This window comes from Protopterus annectens, chromosome 12.part0 (genome assembly GCF_019279795.1).
Source record: "Protopterus annectens isolate FY-2018-M chromosome 12.part0, PAN1.0, whole genome shotgun sequence".
NCBI lineage: Eukaryota > Metazoa > Chordata > Ceratodontiformes > Protopteridae > Protopterus > Protopterus annectens.
The window spans coordinates 1,545,003,327-1,545,017,368 of NC_056746.1; positions in this window are offsets into that span (position 1 = coordinate 1,545,003,327).

Here is a 14,042-nt window from a genome sequence, read left to right on the forward strand (position 1 = left end):
TTCCACATGCTATCTTAAAGACGGATGTGGTGTGACTCACCACTGTCCAGATGTTTCTAGCAAGCACACAGGTTTGACTCATATTTATGTGTGTTTCACACTAAATTGTGGTTTGCTGTAAATGTGGTATCATTTATACATGTGAGAGGAGACTGCCAGAAATCTGGACTTCAGATATCCCAATAGTGCCAATAGTGCACCAAATGCAACACGTTATTCTATGTACTTCCACATTTTTGTAAGTGCATTATTTAATGATAAGCCCTTACTTTACGTCCTTTGCCCAACACTGTAGTGCAAGTTTACTCTCCATGATCTGGGTATGTAGGGCAATGCAGACATACACACACAAACACACACACACACACACACACACACATATATATATATATATATATATATATATATATATATATATATATATATATATATATATATATATGGTTTCATAGGTAGGTACTAGACTATCAGCCTAAGGGCCTAAGTAAGGCTAGCCAACAAGGTTCCCTGGCTTATGCCACCCAAGAAAGTTAATTTCCTTTGCCCCTGTTGAGCAGAGCCACATAAGTGATCTTTGGGGTGTATTTCCTATTTCCCATCCACTCATCAAGATTTTTCTTGAAGAATGCTAATGAGGAACATTGCTTGACATAGATGGATAGCTTGTTCCAGAGTATTGGAAGTCTCTGTGACAGGAATCTATCCCTCCAGCATGTCCTGTTCATTGTGGTGACAAGATTTAGGTCCCTAGAGCGTGTAGCTCAGAGGGATTGGGATTTCTTTAGGTGTAGCATGTCCAACAGCTCTGGGTTTAACATATCTTTATATGTTAGGCAGAGATCTCCTCGGAGTAGGTGATATGCTACAGAGTAATGCTGGAGTTTTTTGAGATGGTCAGTGTAAGGCATCTGCCTGAAGCCAGTAATCCTCTTTGTGTGGTACTTCTGTGGCCTTTCCAGCTGGTGCAGATGTCTTGTGAGGTACATTCCAAAATGGGTGTTGTACCCTATAATGGGTCTAATGAGTGCCGAGTAGAGGGGAACAATGGCCTCTTTTTTCCTGGATGAGAACCCTTTTTTGATGAGGTGTGCCACATAGAAGGATTTCCTAACTACTGTGGCGATGTGATTTTCAAAGGAGAGACTACTGTCCACCTGGACAGTATAAAATACATTTAGCTGTATGAGTCACATGTGCAATTGTATGCATAATAATGAGGTCAGAATGTCAAAGTGCATGTAGCAAAATTATCCCATTCTCACATTATTATATTATTTTTGCAGTTTACTACTGCATGTCATGTAACATCATGTTTTTACAGGGGGCAAGCCTAATTCTCCCCACATGTGGGGGACTGCGGTTCCACACCCCCTGTAATCTATATATTCCAGCTCTGAGATCACACTACAGTGGGGAAAAGAGTAATATCCTGATCCCCATTGTACTGCAATCTGTAGTCATAACGTTGATAACATATGTGCGAATGCACAGTGTCATTCACTACACTGAACACTAACAGTGTTGCAGGTCAGTGATATGGGAATCAATCAAATAAAGTTTGAAGTTCCTGTTTTTGCCAAACGTTAACTCATTATTGTCATAGTAGACCTATATATATATATATATATATATATATATATATATATATATATATATATATATATATGTGTGTGTGTGTGTGTGTGTGTGTGTGTATAGGTATGTGTATATGTATGTGCGTATATATATATATATATATATATATATATATATATATATATATATAGAGAGAGAGAGAGAGATGTACATATGTGTATAATTTATAAAATAAATCGGGTGAGGAGCAATGGATTTGCCCTCTGCTAACCTAAGTGTATGGGCATGTGCAGTGGCATTTTTGAATTGTTTTCAAATGGGAGGCACATTGCTTACATCAGAGACTTACTGTTCCATAAACAGACTCCAGCCCACATCTAACTGTACTCCAGGCTAGGATTATGTTTGTAACATGGTGTGACCTCTGAACCTGTTGGTGTACTGCTGCACATCACATAAATTGGCTAAGACTTTTTAAGTAGGTTGTAGATCTGCGACTCAATGCCAAATGTGTAATTAATATGTGAAAGAGGTTAATACTAGTATAGCACACACAGAGTCTCAGTCTGTAAAACACTGCTTATTACTACTTCACATGCAAAATATCTGGATTTCTTGGAATCAGAACCCTGAATACCATCACGCAAGCTAACTGCCTTAGTCCTTTGAGCCATCGAAGCTGCTTAACAGACAGGGGATCATTCATCACACAGTCACCTGCATAAATATGTACATTGCTATTTCTCAGTTACCTAACGCATACAGTGTAAGTTCAAATTGTACATTACTGTCCTGATCCTGCTTGGGATACTAACTGTGTGAAATGCTCATATAGCATAGACAAGTTACTGTTATGGCAGATACAATGGGACATTGCTGTTTTGAGCGTTGGGGAACAAAAACCCAATGTTCTGCTAGGATACATGCTAGTCTTACTATCATTTAACCTCACTTTCTAACATATCCCTTGAATGATGTACCAGTAACATGTTGCAGTAGAACTGCATGAGTATTCCATGCATGAGGCCTACTGACTACAAATGGTGGCATGCTATTGTAATAGGTGTCTGTAGTCCCATGTGGGTGTAATTTCTGTCCAAATAGCCCACTATAGCTACTTGCATAATGTAGCTACAATGACATGCCATAATAATCCACTAGACTACTGTCTAAGTTATGGACTTAACTTGCAAATGCAACAGCTGACACAACTGTAGTTCAAGGCTGACTCTGTCTGATGCAAGCAGTACACAGCAAATACATGGATAGTTACAGGATGTGTGAGTTGGCTGGCATCAATTTTAATATGTATGTGAGTAAGAAAAAGGTGTTAGCCCCTGGACCCTAGGTTGTCAGAGAATGTGCTATGTGTTTTCTCTTAGCCAAAGCCAAGGCATACAGAGCACACCTATGTCTGCCTACAGCGACATCAGCAGGGGGTTCTTCCTCGGAGTCTTCCTGTGACTGCGGCTGTGGTGACGTAGGCACTGCTAGGTGGCTGTGTATCCCTTACCTTAATCCTGCTGCAGCTGTTTCTGTAGGATCAGACTGTGCAGCATAGCACATACTATGAATATCTGTGTACATGTAGCTGGAGTAAACTGCATGGTCCACCAGATATATCTGGAACCATGACTTCAGAATCCCAAGCACATTCTCTATGATGTTCCAAGTTTGTGCATGTGCCTCATTATGGTGTTCTTCTGTGAATGTGTCTTCATTTGTGATGGGTGTCATCATCCATGGTTTCAGGCTGTAGCCAGCATCCCCCATTAAATGGCCCTGTGGGATGTCCCCCCAGAAAACATCTGGTACAGCTATGATGTGTTCCAGACTTGGGAGTCGTGATAATTGCCAGGGTTGCCAGCACACACTCATGATAATCCTCTGGGCATTGCACATGAGTTGGCAGTTGATGGAGTGGTATCCCTTGTGGTTAATATAGATTCCACTCTGCTCACCAGGTGGTGCTTTGATGTCTACATGAGTGCAATCTATGGCATGCAGTACTTCAGGGTAGTGTGCTACATGTTAGTAGTATTGCATATTGTTGGCCCTCACCTCAGTGGAAAGGGGAAAAGATATGTGCTTACTGACATGTGGAAGAATAGCATCCAGAAATTGATGGAGTATTCTGGATGCAGATTCCTGTGTCACCCCCATCATGTCCCCAGCTGGTCTTTGAAAAGTACCTGTAACTAGTATACTAAGGGCTACACATACCTTAGTTTCCAAAGGTATGGTTTCCCCTCTGTTAGCTCTGGCTCTGAGTTGAGGGCAGCAGAGTTCACTGATTTCTTGTAATATCTCCCTGCCCACCCTGTAGCACTCTACAATCTCAAGCTCAAGTAACTCTTAGAAGGTTACCCTGGGCCTGAACACTCTTCTCCTTCTCAGCCTAGGCTTATTGTCAGCAACACCAGCAGCATTGACGTCTGCATCTAACATATAAAGATGTAGAATAGCTGGAGCAGCCCTTAGCATTATCTCAGTTAAAAGTTCCAAGTCTCTACTCCAATGGTTCAGAGTATTGAGCGAAAATGAGAATGTAGGATGCGTGCATACTTTATACAGTTGTAGTGTAGGTCCACCATGTGAGATTGGCTAATTATGATGCAGTTCACCTGCTTAAAATATAATTTACAAGATTTAAAGACCCTACATTATTATGTAACGCTGTGCTGGGGGCAGTGTCACACAGCATAACTTATACAAAACTGCATATTATTAACTGAATATATCTGTTTTTCATTCATAGTTGGCTACAGCATGACTGGCAAGTAGGTGGTCTGGTCACATGAACATGCTAAGCTACGCCCAAACTGTTGCAGCAAGTAGCACACTGCACAAACACATGCATTGAGCACAAAAAAAATCCTAAAAGTAACATGAGACCCTCCCCTGATTCATCCACATCCAGTGGGAATTTAAACACCATGTAGGAGCCTACACAATGTGGATATGTGGACACAGTTGCTCCTTTTGGTGATTCAACAAATCCAGGCCATTTACCCCTCATTTGCATAATATTCATACTGACATCCTGGAAACTACACAGTTCATAACCATGTAAACTGGGTAGCAACATAAATGCACCATTGTACAGACCCCATGCAGTGCCTTACAGTACATTGGTCTGAAGTACATTATAAGTGTTATTTTACAATTTTCTTTTTGTTAAGCATGTTTTCACAATGCTGTGCATAGTGCAAATATGCAGAAATTATTTTAAAAAATTATTAATTTTATATAAATCTTGCTGTTTTTACACATCCACAATGTATGTTTTGCACATTTATGTATGTGCTCTTACCTTTTCGGGGAAATTATGTCCATATTTGTCGACTTTTACATCCACTTCTTTCAGTGTAGACTCCTATACATGTAAAATTTCTGCATACACTACTGAAACTGATGCGGAGTCTACACAGATGCATTATGTCTTGTTGGATCGCTTCACCTGGCTAACTTGCATGAAATTCAGCTACTTAAGCCAACATTTGCATTCAACAGAAGTTTCTCTGTTTGCTCGTGTTTGCGCATAGCTACATGGGGTTTACTGAATCTAAAATTGTTTTCACCCAGGTATGCATCACCGTGCAATGCGCAGATAAAAAAAAATTCCTGTAGGCTTTACTGAATTCCCCTGATAGTTTGTGTTGAACTTGTTATACCATCCTTGCAGTTTAGGCTTTGATTTCTTATATCTTACAGTGGCTCACAAAAAGAAAAAAAAAACAAGTCAGGAATCAAAAGGCTTTTGTATGCGAATGGAAAATTTGTTATATTATACCTATTCCCATTCTGTCCATGCTTAAATGGACTTGTAGGCAGAACTATCCAAACTGTAAAGGATCAAGAGCTTCAGCAGAAGGAAAAAATAAACAAATGTGATGGGGACCCTCAAATTCTCCTGTGGTCTGTCTTGTGCTGCCCTTCATGTGGCTGAAGGGGACTTTCAAATATGTTTTATTTATTGTTTAGGCTGATAATGGTCTGAATGCCTAACATTTGCCTATAAAGCTAAATGTGTCAGATCACTGTTTTGGAATAAGACCTGTCCTTTACATGGACTCAGTTTCTCAACAGCTGAATTGTTAATGGACAAATAGCTGAAAAACAATGTCTCTACTATGTAAGATCAAGGCAAGATAACTAGAATAGAACTTTGGGACTCACACTTGTTTGAAAAAAAAAAATAACATACAGACTAATGGAATATATCAGGAAAAAAAGCTCTATCACAAAAGATATACCCCTCTACACCTCCTAAATTTATTTCTGTGAACTCCATACTCACAATGCAGTGGGAATGTGAGTAAATCCTGAAAACATTGTTAAACAGTCTTGCACAAGCTGTAAAGCTGGCAAGTTATGATGTTTTAGAGAATGGGTAAACTGTACATCAGCACCCTGATTGGAGAGCAAACGTTCTCCAGCAGGGTATTAATGTCCAAGTAATACCTGCTAAAAAATGAGTCCACCGCTTCACAGCAGCATATCACGCCACCGTGGTGCTCAGACTGAGAAAACAGAACAAGCGCCATTATTTTACACTCACTAAGCAGCACTACTGTTGTATAGCAAGTATAAAATGTAAAAAAAAAAGTAAAACAAAAACTGTGTATGTATGTTTATGTATGTGTGTGAGTGTATGCATACATGTGAGTGAAAGTGAGATGGACTAAACTGTGCTTTTGCTGTTTAGTGAGTGTAAAAAAAAAATAAATGGAAAAAAAAGAGAGTGTGTGTGTGTGTGTGTGTGTGTGTGTGTGTGTGTGTGTGTGTGTGTGTGTGTGTGTGTGTGTATGTATATGAGTGTGTTTATGTTTCAGTTTGCATGTGTGAGCGAATGCATTCATGAAAGCAAAAGAGACTGTGTGCATGTGTGTGTGTGTGTGTTTGTGTGTGTGTGAAAGCACACAAGACTGTGTGTGTATGAGAGAGAGAGAGAGAGTGAAATTGATCCTTGGCTAAAGCAGCATTTGATAACTCTGTCTTAAGTTACCTCTTCAGACATCAGCAACTGAAATAATAATCGGTTCAGTTAAATGTCAATAATTTTCCTTGTAAGCAGGCAGGCAATATTGTAATCATTCTTGTAGTTTCACAGATTTTATCCATCTGTTCTATGTGATTACCCTTATCAGCCGTATCTTTAAAATGGTTAACAGTTGCATAATTAACCAGGAGAAGAGAAGGGTCCATCATTGTCCATACTGAATGAATTCTGCATGTTGGGATGGGGGGAGGGCACTACATAAAACAATTTTATATAGGGACTATTTGAAAAAATAGTCATGTGTTAATTCTAGCAGACTTGATCCAGAAATGCCCAGTAGCAGTTATATACCTCCGATTTTACTAATATTTTTGGTATGGTTCTCATACAATGCTGGTTTTCTGGTAAATCACTGGCAAAGCACTGAGAAATGAAGTCAGATAATAATGACAGGCATTTGACTTTCAGACTTCATTCCCTTCATAAAATTCATGCAATAATGCAAAACCTGATATAGTATTAACTTTCTGTGTTTGTAAAAGCAATATTTAAAATGTGTCCCTATTTTTGAGTCTTTTTCCCCCATTATTTATGGCTTTGTCCAGATGTCTTGTTCTAAGAGGTTGTGAGGTATGCTCTCAACCTCTTACCTCAATGTATCTTTTTATATATTTTTGATATAAATTGCTTCCTCCAACACCATTAACGTATACTAGAGCATGTTTGAAATATTAGGTGGAGGAACTATTTTGCATAAAAAATGTATTAAAAAAATATAGTATTAAAAAAAATAAGTAAGTAAAACACAATAATTTACATACAGCCCATTTTCTAAGCCTAATAATGCCCTCATGGTTGTGTGTTAATGTGTAATTAGTGCCCTACAAGGGGTGTAGAAGCCCTTCGTCTGTGGTATCGGGCCTCATGCCACCCGTGGGCAGGAGTTACTTACACATTAACACACACTCTGTCAGGCATTATTGCTTGTGTAATTTACTTCTGATCATCTATTTCTTGAGGTACCACAGGACCCCTACACAGTTAGATACCTACTTTATCTACGGTAGTTAGACCTGAAACCTAAAAGAAATGTTGGAGGGAAATTAGTAGAAACAAAACTGAATTATGACAGAAGCAGAAGAAAAATGCATTTACAAGCCAAAGACTGAAAATGTCTACAAAAGCCATAGAGAAGTTCACAATCTCAAACTGAAGAGTTGGATGAGTAGGTTGATCACTTTAAAGAAGACATTTGCTGTCCAGGTAAAAGATGGAAAGCCACAAAAAAAGAATAACAGATATATTTGTCAGAAAAATACACATATGTCCAGATAAGGTTTGTAAAGAGAACTGTCACAAACAGTACTGTTAAAAGAAGATAGACTGCAAAAACCATGGTAGGCAAGAGGTTGCATTTCCAGGAAAAGCTGTTACAGGAGATACTGTGTGAAAGGGAAGATCAGATGCACAAGTGAGTATTCCTGGATATTCCAGATTTTGAAGACCAGTGAGGAAACCAGGCAGATATAAGGACCATCTCAATACTATTTTTTGTATTGATAACCGAAATGAACTACACGCATATCTCTATCTACACATGTCTATATATGTGTATGTTTATATATATATATATATATATATATATATATATATATATATATATATATATATATATATATATATATATATATAAATATATATATATCCACGTACATATATATCTATATACACGATTGTCTCATCAAAGGTTGGATGCTCTAAACAACAAACAAAAAACAACTGATCTTTACAAATCAACGACAAAACATTGAGTGTAAAAAAAAACAAAAAAACATTTTTTTGCAGGGTGCAAATCCCATGCTGACTGTGGTTTCTTTTTTGGGGCTAAACTCTTGGCTAGGCTTGTAAAGGCCCCAGAGCCATGAGTCTAGTAACCTACTATGATTCTATGAACACACATATGAGAAGCTGCATCCAAATACACATCCAGTCAACTAAAGTTATCAATCTGAGACTGCACAATAGCAGGGAAAGGGTAAATTCCCAGACCCTGCTGTAAAACGATCTTGCATACAGAACAGCCAGCAGGCTGAAAAACAAATAATCATTGTAGGATCAACTAGTTTTCATTTCAAAGGAAGGTTATGCTTCCATATGAAGAGCAGAAATACAAACCCATTTCTGAGAAAGTGCATTTATGCGAAAATGCCCTTTCGCGAATTGCAGTTTACCGATACATCAAACAACACATAAAACACACTACAAAGACATTTTTGCAGGGGTGAAAGCCCCTCTGCACATCCCATGTTGGGGGCTGCACCCTTCATACCCCCACTACTTAAGTATACTAACTCCAAGATTGCACTACAGTGGGGAAAAAAGTATATTCTCTTATCTCCACTGTACTGTGCATCAGTAAACTGTAATTTGTGAAAGTGCATTTTCACATAAATGCACTTTTGCAGAAATGAGTTTTTATTTCTGTTCTTAGATAAAGTGTAATTTTGAAGAACAGAAGTAGAACTATATATATATATATATATATATATATATATATATATATATATATATATATTTATGTGTAGAGGAAATCAGGAAATCAGATTCTAGATTCCTGACCTCTGGGTCAAGAGAGGGTACTGAAGAAGAATGAACAAAGAGCTACAAGTGAAGAACAAGGACGTCTGGAAAGTGACCCTGGCAAATGGAACAAGAACAGAAACTTCTTCTTTCAGCTTTTCCCAGTTAGGGGTTGCCACAGTGGATCACCTGTCCACTCATGATTGGCAGTGGAGTTTTACAGTGTCGAGTTGCCAGCCTGGCACCCAACCTTCCAGTGAAGGCACACACACACTCACACCTAGGGCCAAATTGGAGTGTCCAATCCACCTACAGCATGTCTTTGGGAGGAAACCAGAGCATCCAGAGGAAACCCACATGACCACAGGGAGGACATGCAGACTCCGCACAGAAGGCAACCCAGCCAAGAATCAAACCGGAGAACCTCTTGCTGTGAGGCGACAATGCTAACCACTGCACCACCATGGCCACCCAGAACAAGATGTTCTCAAAATTGGTAGAAGTTTTAGATGGTAAACAGGACCACTTATATATGTTTAGAACTTGATAAAATGGAGATGTTATATGATATGATGTACAGATTTAAATGTTAATATCCAACTACATACAAGTTACATGTCATGTTGTACATATCCTTTCTAGACGTTCACAATGACTAAACATCTCATGTAAGTCAGAAGCTCATTCTCACTATCCCTGTTGTATACTGAGCACATTAACAAGCATCTATGTGCTAAATTCATAGTGTGGCATTACTTTTTCATTTTGCATAGCAAAAAATAACATTGATATAATGTATTAGATATTTCTTGCCATGTACAGGGTTCTAAAAGCAACTTGTATTGGTCTTGTGATCCATTGTGTTGAATTATTTTGCAAATAAATCCCACAGAAGATGAGTATTACTTTAGACACTAATTTAACTTAAAGGAGGAAACTCTTTTAAGTAATTTTTAAAATTATTATATTAAATGGGTTGGGAAAACATTATAGAGGAAAGAAAAATATAATCATGTAGTTTAATTACTTACAAGGAATTGATTCTCTGAATATTTAATGAAGATAAATGGGTTGTGTTAAACAAAACCTTAAACCAAGTTATTTCTGTAATCAACATGTCTTATGATAAATATATTACTTAGTGAACTAAAGCATATTTATGTCTTACAATGAAGTTATTGAGAAAATTACTTATAAACATGCTTATAAAAGTGATTGTCTAAAACATCATTTCTGTATTATAATAGCTTACTTTTCAAGATACTCATGCACAAAACTAATGAACAAAGATTTCCTTTTTTTAATATGGCAGGAGTTATTTTTCTGAATTTTTTGTGTTCTCTCTCCCTCTCTCTTTTTTTTTTTTTTTTTTTTTTTTTTGCTTTGCTTATTTCTTGTTTAGTCATCTTTTCCTCATAATTTTTTTTATTTTGACTAAGAAGCCTCTAGAAATTCATAGATCTGCACTATCCATGCATCACACATCTCTGACAACATCTGATTCCCTTGGTAGTGTAAGCAAGGCTTGGAAGATGAAACATTTACAAACAGGAGCATGAGAGGTGAAACATTTATGGGCTGTCTGTGTCTGTTAGAGATAAAAGTGCCAACGAGGGGTAAAGTTCTGGTTCACCATCTACTCGTCCAAGTTACATTTGAATCAAGTTAGGGGGAGCCCTGCTTCACATGGATAGGGAAGTTGTATTTTTTGAGTTACATATCTCTCTCTCTCCAGCAGGTCTTATATATATATATCACAGGGAAGGTTTATGCCTTTAGAAGGGGTAAATCTTGTGCTGTTGTTTTGCAAATATGAAGGAGCTTCATCAGAATGGGGGTCCAACAATGCCTTGTATGTCAGGTTCAGATCTCCCACTTAACAGCTTGAAGTAGACAAACTATAAAAACAAGCACTGGGGTGGTTTGCATAAGACATTTTAATTACTTCCTGTATTCTTTTATTGAGGAACCAATGTGGAAGTTCCAGTTGTTGGATACTTTTGGTTAGATACATTCCGAAGGGGGTATTGTACTCAGTGATAGGTCTGATGAGTGTTGAATACAGCAGAGCAATTACCTCAACCTTTGTTTATAAGTTGCACAGTATATAATGATTTCCTAATTACCATAGCCATGTGATGGTCAAAGGCTAGATTACTGTCTACATGTGTCTCCAAGTCCCTGAGTACTGGGGTCAACTCTTAAGGGAATGTCATCAATATGGTTGTTGCCAGAGGGTGGCCAACTTTTCAAAGTGTACCATTAAGAACAGTAAGGGTTAAAATGAACTCATTGTAATGTTTCCATGAAAGTAATTTTTCTTTTTGCATATATTTTTAATAGGTGTGGCGGGAATTCATGTCCTTGATTCCCAGTTATGGTGTGCTTTGTGAAGCATTGCCTACATTGTACTCTATGTAAGCAATAATGCCTGACAGCGGGGTGTTATGAGGCCTGACACTGCAGGCGGATGGCCTCTGCACCCCTGGAGGGGCATTAATTACACATTAACACACACCCTGGAGGGCATTATTGCACTTAGAGAATGGGTTATCTGTAAAATTGTTATTTTTTTATTTAGTTTTTTAAGTACTATACTATTTTTTTTTTTGTATATTTTTGGTGTAAAATAGTTTCCTCCGCCTAATGTTTCAAACTTTATGTAGTACGTGTTAATAGTGTTGGAGGAAGCATTTTACATCAAAAATATCTAAAAAAAAATAATACAGTACTTAAAAAAAAGAAATAAGTAAGTAAACACAACGATTTTACAGGCAACCCATTATCTCTGTCTCTCATGCACAGTCACGTCTGCTTTCATACACACATTCACAAACACAAGATCGGTCTAACTCTCTCTCATTCTCTATCTCTTTTTCTCTCTCTGACACACACACACACACACACACACACACACACACACATACATGTATGCACGCATGCACGCACACATGCGCGCACACACACACACACACACACACACACACACACACACACACACACACACACACACACACACAGAGTTGTCTCTGCTTTTATACATGCATTCACGCACGCAGATAGAAAATTAAAAACACATACATGCACAAACATGCACTGAAAAAGTCAAGGAAACATGGTTTAAAGTTAATAAATAATGTAATATTTTGAAAATATCAGTACACATTACATTACAGTAGCCTTCTGTGCTATAATATTAATGACACGCTGTGCAAACCTTGGTTATCTAAAATGAAATTAAGGTGCTGTAATATTCTGAGAACTGTGTTAACTACCAAAAACATCATGGGTTACACATAGCTGTAATGACATTACATGTTGTTTGAAAATGAATTAATTAATGTATTTATTTCCTTTCATTTGCTGGCTAGAATAGCTCAACTGAACAAAATGCTCCTTGTCATTGGAGTCCCAAGGAGAAAAGATCCTCAAATATCAGTAATATACTTGATAAAAAAAATAAAACTGAAAATATAATAAACATATTTACATTCTTATATACATACAAGTGAAAATAAGTAATCCCTGAATTATACATAATTATATAATTAAAGAGTCTAAAATACAGGTTAGGGAGGTACACATATACGCACAAGTGGAGTAAAAGTATTAATAGATACAAGACTTCTGTGACAGAGACAAAGTGAATATAAGGAATGGAAAAAGTGATATGAATACAGATGGTATATGTTAAAGGAATGGATGTAAGGACTGGAGTGTGTTTAATGAAGGAAAACACAATATATGTAGCGCTGAAGAAGATATATATCTGGGTGTGAAGTCCAATGTCAGTAAATGATCTCAAAAATATACTATTCAAAGACTTATAGGTTTAGAAGGGCAACTGCTTATTTAAAACCAATGGACATAATTACAGTTAAAAATTAAAAGCAAACAGAGGAATATATATTGATTCTGACCTTGTGCTCTCTTGTTGCATTATCCCCTTTACTCTGAGATTCACTGATCTCAGCATTAGTACATGTAAGTTTCAGCAGAGGCATGGAGGCAATGGAGACCAAGAACTTTCCTCTCCCCAGAAATGTTTTAAAAGTGTTACAGCAAGTTTTGGAATTTGCTGTTTTTTTACTAAAATCATAATTTTAAACAAGCCATCTTCATTTACATCTTAGAGTAAGAAATACATTTGAAACATTTGTATTCAGTGATGCAAGAAACATCCTAACGTAAAGCCACAACTAGAAATCTATACTAATCATATGAATTGCAGGTGCATTTTTATGTTATGCCTAAGGCTATAATCAATAAAGCACTAGCATGCATAACCACTCCGTTATCTTTTCATTACACGTTGAATGCAGTTGTGAAGTAGAATGACACGTTGTGAAGCCTATAAACAAGACAACTGACTATCAAAACTTTATATTAACAAATATTAGTGTGTGTGTGAGTCTGCCTTCTGTGAAGGTTGGGCTCCAAGCTGGCAACTTGACACCATAAAAATGCCACTGCCAATCAATCTGCAGTGGTGACACCTAATGAGAGAAGGTGAAAGACGTATTAGTAAACAAATAACAGAGGTGAGTACATGAGATTAAATAGTTTCACTGCAGAATACTGGCAATCATTAGGCTATATGTTTAAAACTTAAGTGTTAAGCTAACTGCTTTTGTGGGCCATTTTAAGCCTAGCCAATTTTCCCATGTGAGAATCAAACCCTGCACCTTGTGTTCTTAAGGTAAAAAACCTTAACCTTTATGCCAATATCTCACCCATGTCACATTGAACTCTCCCTTTGTTATTCTTATGACTAACTATACAACTGATATAAAACTCTTTTACTGTAACACTGGAATTTATGTAACATCTGCCATAGGCTACAACATGAAGATGAGTTGAAAGTGCCTATATGGAGAACTCATCT